Source organism: Protopterus annectens, chromosome 2.part0 (genome assembly GCF_019279795.1).
Source record: "Protopterus annectens isolate FY-2018-M chromosome 2.part0, PAN1.0, whole genome shotgun sequence".
In the NCBI taxonomy this organism is placed as follows: Eukaryota; Metazoa; Chordata; order Ceratodontiformes; family Protopteridae; genus Protopterus; species Protopterus annectens.
Window position 1 is genome coordinate 16,016,571 of NC_056728.1, and position 14,444 is coordinate 16,031,014.

A 14,444-nucleotide genomic window follows, 5' to 3' on the forward strand; every position below is an offset into this window, starting at 1 on the left:
CATGGCCTTGCAGATAAGGCTTGTCAGACTGATGGGACGGTAGTTTCCGGGATCCAAGGTGGATCCCCTTGTGGATTGGGATAACTGCAGCTCTGCGCCACTCAGTGGGCACGAAACCTGAGTTGAGGCTATGATTAAACATGACACTTAGGTGAGGTGCCAGTTCATATTGTAGTTCATGTAGTACACAGCCCGGGATGTCATCTGGTCCCATGGATGCTGTATTCTTGGCTTTAGAGAGTGCATTTTGTACCTGTGTGGCCGTTATTACTGGAATTTGGCAATCTTCCGGTATTGAGATGGGCCATTTAGGGGTGAGAGGGGGTGAAGTTGGCACTGAATCGATCTGCCAGGATATTGGCAATATCCTTCGGATCAGTATATTTAATGCCATTCTGTTTTAGCTCAGAGCAGATCTGAGCATTGCCATTTAGATTCTTGACATAGTTATAGAATGCTTTGTGGTTGTCTTTGGAATCTTTGGCAATTTTATTTTCATAGCTAGCTTTGGAGGATTTTATGAGGCATCTCAGTTTCTTACTGAGGCTAGTAAGGGAGTTTTTGCATCCTGGGATTTTCCTCTTTTCTGCAAAAGTTTCTTCCTTTTGTTGTAAAGTTTGTTTATGGCAGGGGACCACCAGATTGGCTTCCTTTTTTGGATGAGAGCATTTTGGTTCTATTTGGGATGGCACGATTCATGCATGAATGGATGTGCTCGTACAGTGCCTCAGTGTAGGATTCAGCAGTTGAACTTTCAGTTCCCGTCTGCATGGGTGTCATGAAGTTTGTCACTTCTGACTTGAGTAGCATGAAGTTGGCTTTGGAGAAGTTTTTATGGTGGTTTCTTTACTGGGGGTGGGGTGGGATGTGGATGTTAAGGGTGATTAGCTTATGGTCAGACCTGACTAACGAAGGGGTGACCATAGGTATGGAGCATTGATTTCCCATGTTGGTAATGACCAGGTCTAGGATATTGGAGGCCTGGTGGGACTATGGATTAGTTGATCCAGGGCATTGGAATTTATGAATTCCAAGAACCGCTAAAAGGTGTTGGGACATGAGTAGTTTTCCCAGTTAATGGCAGGGTAGTTAAAATCACCCAGTATTAGGGTGTTTGGTTCTATCTTAATATTTTCCAGTATGTTTAGAAAGGTGTAGTGAGAATCTTGGGGTATGGTGGGGGATCTGTAGCAAGCTACAATTTGGATTGCAGTCTTACCTAGTGTTAGTTGCACTTGGAGAATTTCAGACACATTGTGTTGGCCAACTAGCCTGGTGGTGTGAATATCCTTGGTGAATATTGACACTCCTCCACCTTTAGTGTTTCGGTCCTGGTTTGGTGGCTGAAAAGTGTGGTAAGAGTTGTAGCCTGGTATTGCAGGGGTGCTCTCTGGAGCCTTGAACCAGGTCTCAGTTACTGCACAGATATCAATGTTCTCCATTTTTAGGAGTGTCTCGAGAGAGTGCATTTTGAGGTTTAGACTTCTAGCATTGAGTAGCATTACCTTCAGATTTTGCATGCTTGTACCTGTTACGGTGGTGGTTTTGTCCTTTGAAGTTTGCCTAAAAAGGCACTATAGGGGTGGCAAGAGCCTTAGCCAGTAACCTGAATCCCAGGGGCGACAGGTGCAGACCATCTCTGGCAAAGCATCGTGGTCTGTCAATCATGTCATCCCAGGCAGACAGATACTGGATCCCCTTTGAATGACACCATAAGCTTAGCCAATTGTTGAAGTCAATCATTTTATCCTTATATTGTGGTTTAATTCTGGGTGAAGGCAGGATACTACTCAGGGCTAGGGTCTTACCTGCCTGGGCCACATGATCCGAGAGCTCTTCCATGTCTCTTTTCATGTAGTCCAGGGAGGTACGTCTCAAGTCATTCACTCCAACATGGACAATGACAGAGTCATATTTGTACTTGTTGTGGAGTGACTTGAGTGCATGCGTTATGTGGCGGATCCTGGCACCCGACAGGCAGCTGACTGTAATTTTCTCCTTATTCAACCTGGTGAGAGGGACATCAGTGTGCGGACTATAGAGTCACCTATGACTAAAGTGTTAGGTACATTGTCTTGCCTTAGGGGCTGTTGCTGGGTGGCACACTGGTGTTGTGAACTATGTGACACATTGGTTGTGATTGGTGTTTGTTTGCTTTCAGCTTCAGAGGTCTTTGTTGCTTGGGCAGGTTACAGTTAAGGGCCTCTGCATATGTGGATTTAGTGTTGCTATATGTGGGTGTTGATGGTGCGGGTTTAGAAGGGCTATGTGTTGCTTGAGGTGTAGTGTGGGTGTTAACCTTCTCCTCTTAACTGTTTAGCACAATCTTGGGTGGAGAGAGCTTTGCTTCCATTTTGGCTATGTAAGTGCATCTCTCACAGGTTGTAGTGTTGGGTGGTAGGAGGAGAGGGTTGTCTGTGTACATGAGGCAATTGCTGCATTGCCCCAGTATGCCCAGATTCACCAGGTGGACAGGAGAAATCACCGAAGCTGACCCTTGGACATGCCTGGTTTGGGGCTTTTTTTTTCTTTGTAAAGTATAGGAGCTGTTTCCTTAGCAAGGTACTTTGCAATTATAGGCTGTTTAGTGCCTACTATTAATTTCTCCTTGTTAACAAGGAGAGTTCAGTGTTTGTATGAGTTTAAGGCTTCCTAGTGCTTTCCAGCAGGTATTAGAGAAAGTGCTAGTCACAGGGATGCTTAAAGGTAAGATTGAAAAGAATGCACTCTGCAGTGTGCACTAGAGAATTTAGATGTGAAAGTAGGTAACTTGAGTTTTACCTGTTTAAAAGTTAAGGTTTAGTGGAGAGTTACTATTTTTAAAACAGCAAGATGGATTGAAAGGAGTGGTCACTTTTGTATTTTGGTACTATGAAATACTGTAGGATGGCCAATAAATTTAAATAATTGAAGGGGTGGGATTTCAAAAATGATGATTTTGTGATTACTCACATAAGCCAGTGAAAGTAGAGAGAAATGAGATATATGGTCAGATTAACATAAGAGGCTGGCAACTAGAAAGATGGTGGTATTTAACAAGACAACTTAAATGGGAGGGATGGTGGGAAAAAATTCTGCCTGACTCAGAACAGAGAGAGCTGTGGTCTCTTTTGAAGTTTTAATATGCTGTTAAAACAGAATGCAAGCAAAACACAAGGTACAGAAAACAAACTACAGTATTCAAAATATATAATCTCAGATTAAATACCACACACCCCACTGCACCACCCTCGACATATGAAACTGGCAATTTTCTGTTGTTTGTATTCTCAAATTAAGTGCAGGTAAATTGTGACAATACAAACATTATTTGAGTTAACATGATACATATTGTAGCAAATGGTTAAAAATAAATAATTCCATCTCCAAATCCAGCTTCAGACCAGTGACAAGTGGAGTACCACAGGGTTCAGTCCTGGGTCCTCTCCTGTTTGGTATTTACTTCTCTGAAGTACAGGCTAACGCAGAAGGTCTTTGAGAGCAATACTTCTTGGTAGTTAGTAATAATAGACCTCTTATCATGTAACCTAGCAGCAGGTAGATATTTTTAATGATGTAATATGAGAAGTTTAATAATGTCTTTAAATGTCATTAAACGTTCACATTATCCACCTCTTAGGAATCTTTCTGATTCAACCTATCTTCATACTTAGGTCTTTCCATACTTTAAATACGTTTAACAAAGTGCTTTTGCAGACTTTCCAAACTTAGATAATTTGTCTCGTATTAACAAACATGTTACTGCATTCCAGTAATGGTGTTATGAAAGCTGATACAAGAGTACTATCCTTTCTTAATCCTACACATAATAGGCCTGAAATTCATGTGTGATACAGACTAAGCTCTTTTGGTTCCACATGAAGAATTGTAATCAAAGTTAATAATTTTTTTAATTATAATTCCCAAGTCCTTGATGTCAGGGAAAATATTCCTGCAGACTACTAAGTATAAAGACTGCCAAGTACTTCTAGAACCAAACTCCATAACTGATGTCTAAACTTGGGTTATTCCTGGGTATATTACTGTCATGTCATATATTAAGGATTTTAACTTTTGATTAGTGACTCTTTAAAATCTTAATAACTGTGTGTTAAAGTGCCCAGTTTACTACTGGAAAACATAAATAACCAGCACTCATTTATGAGAAGTCTATAGAAAAACGGGTAATAGAGACGTTGACCCAAAAGTACCTAGAGGAACTCTACTATAAATAATTTTTTATTTAGATGGTGATCCTGAATATGTGGTTAGATAATAAAGGGTTAACCCCGTTAATAACACATCCATTAATATGGAGATTACTGATAAATTTATCATGACTTCTACTCTTTTTCCGAAGAGTGGATTATATTGCCACTTGTGAGGTTAATATCTGGTCCTCAGTGTTTACTAAGCACTGCAAACAACTTGAATATAATTTCCTAACCCAGCAGTGGTTTTGTACAGCTGTTATCCAAGGTACACAAATTGGGACCTCCACCCAATATCTGGGTGGTAAGTCTACACAACCACTTCATGCAAAAATAGGAGTAATGAAATGTCCTGGGACAGTTGTGTATGGTACTCATCACAACAGTAGACAATTGAAGTATTCATGTCTTCACAGGAGGATTGCACCCTCCTTCAGCCTTTACATTTGGTTTGTTTACAACACTGTCAGCATCGTTAGTTCCAGTGATGTGTTGAGATATGTATTTGTTGAATGCTGGCCCTCTACCTTGGCAAGCTTATAATTCACCACTAGGATAATGAAGCACATTAGCCTTCTGACAGAAAGAGGTCCTAATGAGAATGTTGACAAAGTATGATGCCTGAGATGTATCACTGAGGACTACATCCTTACATTCCTTTACCTAATTTATGATCCTCCACCTGAAACAAGTCCTAAATTGGGTTGCGTGTTTGTGTGGGTTGCCTGTACTCTGGCATTACTTATGCTGTTTGTTTGTATTAGGCATGGAGGTTTGTCATGCACCATAATACCATGGTGTTTGCCAGGAGAAGGCAACTTCCTCATATACCAGTTGTCTGGGAAATGGTAATGAGCAGCTATTTACGTCTGTTGCATAACTTATTTGGGTTGTTTCATAACACTTTGGCTTTGTGTGTGTGTGTGTGTGTGTGTGTGTGTGTGTGTGTGTGTGTATGTACAGCTATTCAGAGCTCAGGGCTATGTTATTGTCCATCACTGCCAACAGAAAAAGATTTGTTGGTGTATGAGGCCCTCACAAGCCCTATATACTGATCAGTTAATGTGAATAGACAGAAACGTCAGTCATTTAATGTTATGAAGTCTTGCACAGCTGTGCTTTTCTGACAGAAGAACCTGAAGGTAAAGCCCCTTGTTACGCTTTCCTAGTGGGAAGAATGCCTCTGAGTGTTTCAAGTAGCTGAGTAAATGTAATAGATCTTTTGTCTGCAGAAAAATAGTCTACCCAACAGCAATGCTTTCATCCAAGGCTTCAAAAAGACCTCTAACAGAAGCTTCCCATTCACCATAGAGATGGATTACTGGAATATCCGCAAAGCTGGATCACTGAATCAGATCAGCAAACCTGATCAGCTCACCTCAATATCTCATCAAACTATGGCAAGAATTACCAGGCAAAGAGACATAAATCAGAATATCAGATAATCAATGAGTCTCACGTCACTCACAGAACATCCAAGAGCAGTCCAGAAAATTCATGCTTGGAAGCAAAGTAAATAACTAGGAGAAAAGGACTATAAAAACAACATGCAGAATGCAACACAAGCTTCTTGGAAAAAAATTTTTCAAAACTGATGATCCAGCCTCAGGCAAAAAATGCACAAGCAGTGTCCATCTCGGTAATTTATTTCTGCTTTTGATTGGACAGAATGATGAAAACAGTACTATCCAAGCTGAAAAAAGAAGTAATTTCCCTTGTAAAATATTAAACCAATAGGTTTATAAGTTCTTACTAAGTTTATGGCCAAAGGGGACCATCGAGAAACTTAGCCACCTTACCCAGTACTGGTGGAAAACTAGCATTGTTCCCCATTAAACAGACTTTCTCCACATATTCCTAGCAAAAAATTGTCATCACCCAACCAGTCATCCAGAATGGTTTTAAAGTTTGCTAATAAGTAAGAGCACCCTCTTCCACAAATGGAATATGTATCTGTCACGTCAACTGGTCTTGTTGATGTAATAGTGTACGTTTAGGTCTCCAGAATGAGTGGTTGTTTTACCACTCGTTTTACTTAGCTGATTGAGTTCAAAGAGTGCTGGGTTATTCATTGGATAGAAAGTTAAGCAGCGATCACCCACTGGAACCTGTATGACACTGAGTAGACTGACAGAGCTGTTAGCCTATCAGGATAACTAGGGGTACTGAGACCAGAGACCTTTTTTTGGTGGAAACATTGAGGTCTCTCAAGCTGGTTTAGGTATTTGGTGAGGTAATGAGGAAGGGTACATTACATTCAATGATGGGACTAATAAGGGATAAATAAAGTGAGACTAAAACTTCTTTGGACCTTGAAGGAATCCCTTGAAAAATAAGGTGTGAAAGGTAAAAGGATTTTCTAACCTTCAAAGAGGCAAGGGAGTCAAAGGAGAATCCTTTATCACTATTTGTACCCAAGTACCTGAGGACAATGACAAACTTAAGTGGAATGTTATTGATATGGTAAGCAGTAGTGATGCTACACTTACAAAGGAAACTATGCTGCATTTTTGGTCTTAAGGATAAGTCCATGATTAACAGACCAAGCATTTGTTTGTTACAGGCCTTGCTGTATAATTTGAGTATCAGAATGGGATTTGATAACTGCCCCTAGTTTTTAATCAGCAGCAAACTCTGTTAGCCAAACTCCTTTGATACTGGTTTTATGTCACAGAAATATATACCAAAGAGGAGGCAACCTGGAACACAGCCTCATGGGAAATCACAAGTGACATTTTTCTATCTAGAGTACATATCCCTGACCTTACCATTATGGGTTCTGCATGACAACCAATTACCAGTTCGGCAGAGATGGTGTTATCTCCTTTTCAGCTGATGCTACAGACGGCATAAAAGAACTACTGAACTGGTGTGTTGGGCGTTCTTTTTTTGGAAGAGTGGCAATGTTTATTCTTTTAATCATACACACTTAAGAACGTTTCCCCAGAACTGGGTCAAGAGAGGCTACTAAGAAGACTAGCATACAAGATTCCCCTCTGCTCATGGAATATTTAAATAACAAGGACATACCAGTTGAGATTGTTATTCAGCTTGGTCTCCATTTCCATGATAAGGTGAATGCATACAAACAGACTACAGGCTCTGGTACAAAAGAACAAAGCTTGGTAGTTTAGAACTTAGGGATATTGCAAACAGATCCAGATCCAGAAATCCCTACAGACAGAAGATTTCTGGAATGAAATGCTCCAACATTTCCTATTTAAAGTGAGGCTTGGTCAATGTTGCTTGTTATTTAATGAAGAAATGCTTGTCAACTCCCAATCTGAGATTTGCAGCTTTATAGATTACAGAAAAAGAGACCTTCACTGACAGAGGATTACAGCTATACTGTTGCATTCAAAGTATTACCAGCAAACTGATGTTTCTTATAGGTTTAAAAGGCATAAAGTGCTACCTCGTGCCTAGCATACTGCTGTGAAATTGACTACATAGATGAGACCAAGTCTTAGTTATTATGTCTTTGTGAAAAGCAATCCAACTAAATTGAAAGGTGTCTGCAGTCACCATCTCAATTGGAGTTCCATAGGAAAATGTGAACCCTCTACTCATACTGGGCAGATGAGCTCATGGACGCACACCTCCAGACTGGTAGCCCAATATAACGCATCTGAGACACTTCAAGTGCAGCTAACATTGGGTAAGACAGAGATTCAGGTCGTATCCTGCTACAGGTCCCCAACCATGTTCCCAAGATTCACATTCCACATTCCTAAGCACCCTGGAGAATATTAGAGTCCAACCTAACACACTCATACTGGGCGACTTCAACTACCCCTCCATTAACTGGGAAAACTACTCATGTACAAATACACCTGCCCAACGCTTTCTGGAATTCATTAATTCCAATGCCCTGGACCAACTCGTTCTTACCTCCACTAGAGGTAGCAACATCCTTGACCTGGTCATTATTAACATGGGCGACTGTTGCTCTACACCAATAGTCAACTCCTCCCTGGTTAGATCCAATCACAAGCTAATCACCGTGGAACTCCACATCGCTCCCACCCCCCCAACAAAGGTAACCACCATGAAAAACTTCTCCAAAGCTAACTTTGGGCTAATAAAAGCAGAAGTGTCTAACTTCACAGCACCCATGCTAATGGAGAATAGTTGCATGACCACCATATCATACACCAATGCACTGTACGAACACGTACACAAATGCATGGATCTCGCCATACCCAATAGAACTAAGATGCTCTCCTCAAAAAAAAAAAAGGAAGCCAATCTGGTGGTTTCCTGCCAGAAACAAACTCGATAACAGAAGGAGGAAACTGATGCGGAATAAGGTGAAGTCCCAAGACTGGAAAAACTCCCTTATCAGCCTCAGCAAAAGGTTAAGATCCCTCATCAAATCCTCTAAAGCTAGCTATGAAAACAGAATTGCAGCAGATAGTAAAGACAACAAGGCCTTCTATAGTTATGTAAAGAATCTCCATGGCAATACCCAGATTTGCTCTGAGATACTGCACAATGGTATCCCCTATACAGAGCCAACAGATATTGCAAATATACAGGCGAACAGATTCAGTGCTAACTTTACCCCTCTCCCCCACCAGACCAATCACAATACCAGTAGATTGGCAGGCACCCAGTATTACTGCTGCACAGATTAAAACAGCACTGTCCAAGGCCAAGAATACAGCTTCTATGGGACCTGATAGTATCCCTGGCTGTGTTCTACATGAACTACAGAGTGAACTGGCACCTCACCTGTGTGCCCTGTTCAATCACAGCCTCACCTCAGGCTTTGTCTCTACCGAATGGAGCACTGCTACAGTCATCCCTCTCCACAAAAGAGGAGTGACTACAGACCCCGGGAACTACCACCCGATTAGCCTGATGAGTCTGATATGCAAAGCTATGGAATGCATCATCATGGACCTAATAAACAAGGATATAGGGAATCTCAAAACTCTGGATCCTACACAGTTTGGTTTTGTGAAGGGTACATCATGCCTGCTCAATTTGGTTGACTTCTTTGAGTCAGTCACCAGAGCTGTGGATGAAGGTAAGGTGGTTCATACAGCCAACCTTAATCTGGCCAAGGCCTTTGATACCATTCCCTACTCATGAATCATAGAAAAACTTACTAAGCTAGGCATCAACCCCAATATCACTAGGTGGGTTGCAAACTGGCTCACAGATAGAACCCATTAGTGTGAAAGTAGCTGACTCCAAGTCAGACTGCCGACCAGTCACGAGTGGAGTCCCACAGGGTTTGGTCCTGAGTCCTCTCCTGTTTGGTATCTACTTCTCTGAAGTCCAGGCCAATATGAAGGGACTCTGGCTGACAAAGTTCACAGATGATTGCAAGTTGGGAGCTATTATTAACTCCCCAAGTGATGTTGACATCCTACAGAAAGGCCTCAATGACACCAACGACTAGTGTCAGAACCATGGCCTTAAGCATAAAGCCAAAAAATGTGTCTTCATCCCCTTTGGGAAAAACCCGGTTCCTTTGAATTACCACATTGATGGTAATCCACTGAACGCAGGAGGTGTTATAAGAGATCTGGGAACACAGGTTGACAGCAACCTCTATTTTGACCACCACATTGCCACTGTGGTCAGAAAGTCTTTCTATGTGGCACATCTCATTACTAAGGGTTTTGCATCCAGGAAGAAAGAGGTCATTGTCTCCCTCTACTCTTCCCTCATTAGGCCAGTCATCAAGTACAACGCCCCATTTGGCATGTACCTCACTAGACACCTGCAACAACTGGAGAGGCCACAAAATTACCTCACAAAGAGGATCCTAGGCCTTAAACATCTGTCCTTTATGGACAGACTCAAAAACCTCCAACTATTCTCTGTCTCATATCACCTACTTAGAGGCAATCTCTGCTTGAGTTACAAAGCCATGTTTGACCCAGCTCTGTTAGAAATGCTACATCTAAAGAAATGCCAATCCCTCCGCACCACATGCTCCAGAGACCACAACCTCATTACCACAATTAACATAACATGCAGGAGGGACAGGTTCATAACCCAGAGACTGCCCATGCTATGGAATAGACTTCCCATACATGTCAATCAGAGCACCTCACTGGCCTTCTTCAAGAGAAATCTTGATGAGTGGATGGGAAATAGAAAATTCTCCAGGATCACTCCAGTGGCTCTACTCAACACAGGCACTAGGAACTAGGGTTGGGTGGCATGATGTCAGGGTAATCCTAAGGCCTAGGCTTGTGAAGGCTCCAGAGCCATTAGCCTAGTACACACATATGAACCTATGGACCTTATCATCGTGTTTTCCAAACTTTTATAACTTTGACTCCACTGGGAACAGAGGGCACACAAAGATACTTTCATGTGACATCAGGTTAAAGGAAACACTGCTGCAACTGCAAACACCATTCCACCTTACATGTCTTTTAGCTAAAGGCAGCCCCAAGAAGGAACTCTTGTTATGTAGTCTGTAGCAACTGTATGACTGTGCTGTCATCAGGAACTGCTAAAAGAGGAGCAGGATGCAAACATTCAGGGCATAAGCTATTGCTGTGAAAGGGCTACCAAAAGTAAGCTCTACATGAAGAATACTTCCTTGGTACAGAAAAATATGCTGGTACTATGCTAGTGCAGAGGATAACTGAAAGCAACAAGCTGAAAACCATCCAGGCCTAAGGTCAATGCCAAGATATGCTGACGTGCAACACAGGTTCATAGGTTCATATGTAGGTACTAGGCTATTGGCCCTAGGGCCTATATAAGCCTACCCAAAGGTACCCTGGCATTCGCCACCCAAGAAAATTATTTTCCTGTGCAACTGTCGAGCAGAGCCACAGAAGTGATCCCCGGGGTGAATTTCCTATCTCCCATCCAATCATCAAGATTTTTCTTGAAGAGTGCTAATGAGGAGCTTTGTTTGATATAGATAGGTAGTTTGTTCCAGAGTATGGGAAGTCTCTGGGACAGGAATCTATCCCTCCAGCATGTTCTGTTTATTGTGGTGACGAGGTTTAGGTCCCTAGAGCGTGTAACGCATAGGGATTGGGATTTCTTTAAGTGGAGCATGTCTAAAAGCTCTGGGTTTGACATAGCTTTGTGTGTTAGGCAGAGATCGCCTCTGAGTAGGCGATATGCAACGGAGTAAAGCTGCAGATTTTGAGACGGTCTGCATAGGGCATCTCTTTGAGACTGGTAATCCTCTTTGTGAGATATTTCTGTGGCCTTTCCAGTTGTTGTAGATGTCTTGTGAGGTACATACCAAAAGGGGCATTGTACTCTATAATGGGTCTAATGAGTGACGAGTAGAGGGGAACAATGACCTCTTTTTTCCTGGATAGAAACCTTTTGTGATGAGGTGTGCCACACAGAAGGATTTCCTGACAACTTTGGCAATGTGATTATCAAAGGAGAGATTACTGTCCACCTGTGTCCCAAGGTCTCTTATCACACTTTTGGTGTTAAGTAGACTACCACCTATGTGGTAGTTCATGGGTACTGAGTTTTTACCAAAAGGAATGACAATGCACTTTTTGGCATTGAGCTTGAGGCCATGGCTTTGACACCAGGCATCTGTCTCAAAAATGCCCTTTTGTAGGATGTCCACATCTTTTGGGGTTTTGATTATGGCTCCTAGTTTGCAGTCATCTGTGAACTTCGTTAGCCAAAGACCTTCTGTGTTGGCCTGTACTTCAGAGAAGTAGATACCAAACAGGAGAGGACCCAGGACTGAACCCTGTGGTACTCCACTTGTCACTGGTCTGAAGCTGGATTTGGAGTCTGCTACTTTCACAGTGTGGGTTCTGTCAGTGAGCCAATTGGCAACCCATCTTGTGACACAGGGATTTATACCTAGTTTAGTGAGTTTATCTATAATTCCAGAGTGGGGGATGGTGTCAAAAGCCTTGGCGAGATCTAGATAGGCTGTGTGAACCACCTTACCCTCATCTACAGCTTTAGTGACTGCTTCAAAGAAGTCTATCAGGTTTAGGAGACATGATCTGCCTTTTACAAACCCAAACTGGGTGGGGTCCTGAGTTTGGAGATTACCAGTGTCATTGTTTATAAGTTCCATGATGATACGCTCCATAGCCTTGCAGACCAGGCTCATTAGGCTAATGGGGCGGTAGTTTCCAGGGTCTGTAGTGGCTTCTCCTTTGTGGAGTGGGGTAACTTTCGCTGTGCGCCACTCAGTGGGCACATAGCCTGAGGTGAGGCTATGATTGAACATGGTACTTAGGTGTGGTGCCAGTTCGTTCTGTAGTTCATGTAGTACAGAGCCTGGGATGTTGTCAAGTCCCATGGATGCTGTGTTCTTGGCTTTGGATAGTGTGTTTTTTACCTTTGCAGCCGTGATTACATGAACTTTGCATTCTTCTGGTATAGAGATGGGCCCTTTAGGGGATGACAGAGGGGTAAAGTTAGCACTGAACCTATCTGCCAGGATGTTGGCAATATCCGTTGGTTCTGTATATTTAGTGCCATTGTGCTGTAAATCAGAGCAGATCTGAGTGTTGCCATTGAGATTCTTGACATAGCTATAGAATGCTTTGTGGCTGTCTTTAGAGTCAGTGGCAATTTTGTTTTCATAACTAGCTTTGGAGGATTTTATGAGGGATCTCAGCTTCTTACTGAAGCTGACCAGGGAGTTTCTCCAATCATGGGATTTTACTCTTTTTGCAACAGTTTCTTCCTTCTGTTGTAGAGTTTGTTTATGACAGGGGACCACCAGATTGGCTTCCTTTTTTTGGAGGATAGCATCTTGGTTCTGTTAGGGATTGCACGATCCATGCACTCATGTAAGTGCTTATAAAGTGCATTTGTGTAGGATTCAGCAGTCATACCTCTATTGTCCGTCAGCATGGGTGTCGTGAAGTTTGCCACTTCTGTCTTAAGAAGCGTGAAGTTGGCTTTGGAGAAATTCTTTACTGTGGTTTCCCTAATGGGGGGTGGGGGAGGGATGTGGATGTCTAGGGTGATTAGCTTATGGTCGGATCTGACCAACAAGGAATTGACCTCTGGTGTAGAGCCCATGTTGGTAATAACCAGGTCTAGGATATTGCTGCCCCTGGTGGGGGTGTGGATAAGTTGATCCATGGCATTGGAATTTATGAATTCCAGAAAACGTTGAGCACAAGAGTTGGTACATGAGTAGTTTTCCCAGTTAATGGTAGGGTAGTTGAAATTGCCCATTATTAGGGTGTTAGGTTGTACCCTAATATTTTCCAACGCATTAAGAAATGAGGAGTGGGAATCCTGGAACATGGTGGGGGATCTGTAGCAAGCTACAATTTGGATTGCGGTCTTCCCAGAGTTAGTTGTACTTGGATAATCTCGGATGCATTATGCTGAGCAACTAGCCTGGAGGTGTGGATTTCCTTAATGAATATGGACACGCCTCGTCCTTTAGTGTTTCGGTCCAGGTTAGGTGGCCGAAAGGTGTTGTATGAATTATAGCCTGGTAATGCAGGGGTACTCTCTGGAGCCTTGAACCAGGTCTCTGTCACTGCACAGATGTCGATGTTCTCCATTTTAAGGAGTGCCTCGAGAGAGTGCATTTTGAGGTTTAGACTTCTAGCATTGAGTAACAATACCCTCAGAGTCTTCTTGCCTGTACCTGTTAGGGTGGTGCATTTGTCATTTGAACCTTGCCTAAAAAAGGCACTATAGGGGTGGCTAGAGCCTTAGCCAGTATCCGGAACCCCAGGGGCGACAGGTGCAGGCCATCTCTGGCAAAGCATCGTGGCTTGTCGATCATGTCATCCCAGGCAGACAGGTACTGGATCCCCTTAGAATGACACAAGAAGCTTAGCCAATTGTTGAAGTCAATCATTTTGTCCTTGTACTGTGGTATCATTCTGGGTGATGGCAGGATACTACTAAGGGCTAGGGTCAAACCTGCCTGGACTACAAGATCGGACAGCTCCTCCATGTCCTTTTTCATGTAGTACAAGGAGGTACATCTCAGGTCATTCACACCAACATGGACAATGACAGAGTCATATTTGTACTTGTTGTGGAGTGACCTGAGTGCATGCATTATGTTGCGGATCCTGGCACCTGACATCAGCTGAGAGTAACTTTCTCCTTGTTTAGCCTGGTGAGTGGAACATCTGTGTGCCTGACTATAGAGTCACCTATGACTAGAGTGTTGGGTATGTTGTTATGCCTTATGGGCTGTGGTTGAGTGGCACACTGAGTTTGTGGGCTATGTGTCATTTGGGATGTGTTGGGGGGTGGAGGTCGCTTGTGTTTCTGCTTTGGAGGTCCCTGTTGCTTGGGCAG